The 3,707-nt window shown below is 36.7% G+C and overlaps 1 non-coding gene across 1 annotated transcript; it reads right to left on the bottom strand.

The window, feature by feature from the left end:
• Positions 1-771: 771 nt before the first annotated feature.
• LOC116138761 lies at positions 772-878 on the bottom strand. Its single transcript, XR_004129341.1, has one exon. It is a non-coding gene; the product is annotated as a small nucleolar RNA R71 (small nucleolar RNA).
• Between the last annotated feature and the right edge of the window lie 2,829 nt (positions 879-3,707).

Below are 3,707 nucleotides of genomic sequence, written 5' to 3' on the forward strand. Positions count from 1 at the left end.
AGGACAAATAGGAAAATCAATGCTTAGCAATCAATCCTCGTGGGAACGATACTCACTCATCACTTTATTACTTTGTGGGACTAGTGCACTTGCTATTTTTGCATGTTGTAGTAACAATGCATCAAGTTTTTGGCGCCGTTGCCAGGGATTGATTTTTGTGTAACATTGAATTTTCTTGAGTTAGCTAGATTGGAGTTTTAATTTGTTTTAACTGTTATTAGTTAATTTTTGTTGTTCTTTTCGGTTAGTTAGTGATCTTATGTTTTCTTTTGTTCTGTGTAGTTTATGCGAAGAGCAAGACGTCAGCTAGTGGTTCCTGTAGATCCAGAGATTGAAAGAACCACAAGAAGACTTAACAGAGAAAGAAGAGAACAAGAGGCTATAGCTGTTGAGATGGCAGAGAATAGAACATTAAGGGAATTCTCAGTTCCCTCGGTTAATGGCAGTGGGTCAAGTATTGTTAGACCAGCAGTACAAGCCAACAACTTTGAAATAAAGCCAGCAATTATCCAGATGATCCAACAGTCAGTACAGTTTAAAGGGGATTTGAAGGAAGATCCAAATCTACACCTTGCAAATTTTTTGGAGATTTGCGATACCTTCAAATCCAACAGAGTGTCAGATGATGCCATTAGGTTGAGATTGTTTCCTTTTTCATTAAGGGACAATGCAAAGGGATGGTTAATGGCACTACCACCAGGGACAATCACTACCTGGAATGAATTAGCACAGAAGTTCCTGACCAAATTCTTTCCTCTAGCAAAATTTGCGAAGATGAGAAATGATATCACATCTTTTCTATAGGAAGAGTCGGAATCATTATATGAGGCTTGGGAAAGATACAAGGAACTATTGAGGAGGTGTCCACACCATGGGCTGCCTGTTTGGATGCAAGTCCAAACGTTTTACAATGGATTGATGGTTAATGTGCAAATCATGGTGGATGCAGCGTCGGGAGGAGCATTGCAAAATAATACACCGGAAGAAGCTCATGAGTTGCTTGAGGTTTTGGCAAGTAACAACTATCAAAGACTGAATGAGAGAATGCAATCGAAGAAATCTATGGGTCTTCATGAAGTTGATGCATACACGGCTATTTCAGTCCAACTTACAGCACTTCCGAAATAATTGGGAAGTATGCAGGTAAATTCTATTCAAGCACCTCAACTTACTTGTGAATTTTGTGCAGGTAGTCATATGAGCAGTGAATGCCAAGTGGGGAACACGTTTGCTTCAACGTCTTCATCATCAGAACAGGTTAACTACTTGGCAGGAAATCAGAGGCAACGGAACAATCCATACTCTAACACATATAATCCTGGTTGGAGGAATCATTCGAACCTATCTTGGGGCAATCAGAATCAATAGAATCAGCAGAATAATCAATGGAACCAGAGAACGATGCCAAACAACCAAGCGGGGGTGAACAATCAACCAGGAGAGCAAAGATTGACAAAACTGGAGGATATGTTTAGAAAGTTTATGCAAGAGACCACAGGTTTCATGAATGAGACAAGGACAAATTTCAGAAACCAAGGGGCGTCCATTCAGAACTTGGAGGTACAGGTGGGTCAATTGGCCGATAAACTCAATGAGAGACCACAGGGTTCCCTACCAAGTAACACAGTGACAAACCCACGTGAACAAGCAAATGCAATAACACTACAGAGTGGGACAGTCTTGGAATAGGTAGAACAATCAGGGAAAGAAGGAAGCACATTAAAAGAAAAGGAAGATTTCGATGAGGATGTTGATGAAGAAATAATTGTTGAGGAGAAACCAACTAGTTCTAGGGAAAATGAATAAAAGCGGGAAGAGAGGCAAAGACAAAAGAAAGAGAAATTGCCATTCCCCAAATACCACCAGAGTTGGCACATCACACTCCTCCTGTGCCTTTTCCTCAGAGACTCCGAAAGAAGAATCAGGATAAGCAGTTTTCCAAATTCATTGAAATATTTAAAAAAACTGCATATTAACATTCCTTTTACAGATGCATTGCAACAGATGCCGAGCTACGCAAAATTTCTCAAGGAAATTTTATCAAACAAAAGGAAGTTAGAAAATGAGGAAACTGTGATGCTTACGGAGGAGTGCAGTGCCATTCTATAGAAGAAACTGCCCCCGAAACTCAAAGATCCAGGGAGTTTTACTATTCCTTGTGTTATAGGAGACATTACTTTTGATAGAGTTTTATGTGATTTAGGTGCAAGCATAAACCTAATGCCCTTTTCTGTTTTCAAGAGATTAGGGATTGGTGAAGTTAAATTTAACACCCACATGGAGGTACATAATTTAATTTATGTTTTTATACCCCTTAGTTGATTTTTGTTAAAGTTATTTTGAGAAAATGTGAAGAAAATGCCTTAAACTTGCATTAAAGGTAAAACAGTATTTTCACTCAAAATTAGTTGGAATTGTGGGGAGTGAAAAGAGATAGAATTTCATGGAGAGTGTAATAAATATGAGGGCATTATGGTAATTGAGTAAGAGACATAGATGAAATTTTAAAGAAAGTGCAAGGGCAAAATGAGAAACTACATATATATTTTTATGTTATATCAAATTGAAGAGTGAAACCCTAGCCACTCTTCAACCATATGCACGCCATTTTCACCTCCATATTCTCTCAAGCTCTTCAATTTTTCTTCAAAGAAAATTCATAGATTTTGGGTACTTTTGGGTGGATTTTCTATCCTAAGCATCTTTAGGTAAGATCCTTGCACTAAGAAGTGAGTTTTAATTTTTAAAGTGTTGAATTTTGATGATTTATGTTCATAGGATTTAAGAGGAAGGGAGTTGGATCCAAGAAGGTTTTTAAAGTGTTGGATTGCTCTTGTATAAGGTAAGTAAATCCTACCTCAAGTATGATTTAAGTTATGTTGTGTAGAGAATTTCTTTCATGTATACATATGTGTTATATGTAGAATTGTTGATGGATTTGGTGTTGAATGATGATTATTAATTATCCATGAGAAGTTGTGTTGATGTATTAGATGTTTGATGAATGTTTGGATGAAATTTGGAAGAATTGGAGTGGAAATTTTGGAGTGTATATTTTGGGCAGATTTGGTGTTGAATATGGAGGGTTTAATTCCCACTTTTTGGCACCTAAGTTGTTTGATGAAATGTTAAAGAGAAGTGTTTGTTTGAGTATGAGTATTTGTTATATTGAGATGAGTTTGTAAATGGTAGAGAATGACATGTTTGCATTCCATATTGCATAATTGCATTTAAATATGTGAATTTAGAAAGAAGTATAAGCATGAAACCATCAACATGCATACATATTCATAAGAGCATGAAAAAACACTAAAGAATATCAAAGATTAAATAGAAAGAAATGAGAATGTTAAAAAGTTCCAAATCTGAATTTTAGTTAAAGAAGTGTAAAAAGATAAAGAGAAGAAAAGGTTGTTGCGATGGTCAACCGTGAGTGACAAAAAGAATTTTCCCTACATGCACGCCGCCTTTAGTGAGCAGCCTAAGAAGAAGAAAGAAGAATTGGTACAGTCCGTAAGAGTGCATGTGGATGAGGGCTGTACCCAAGAAAGAAGAATACACTCACACGGCCAAGGTTTCAAATCCATGCCTCAACCGAGTCCGATTGGCAAAATAATAAGAATAAGAATAAGAAAAGAAAAGAATAAGAAAGAAGAGAAAAGAATAAGAAAGAAAAGAAAAGAAAAGAATGAGAAAGAATAAGAAAG

Source organism: Pistacia vera, unplaced genomic scaffold (genome assembly GCF_008641045.1).
Source record: "Pistacia vera cultivar Batoury unplaced genomic scaffold, PisVer_v2 Contig343, whole genome shotgun sequence".
Classification (NCBI taxonomy): domain Eukaryota; kingdom Viridiplantae; phylum Streptophyta; class Magnoliopsida; order Sapindales; family Anacardiaceae; genus Pistacia; species Pistacia vera.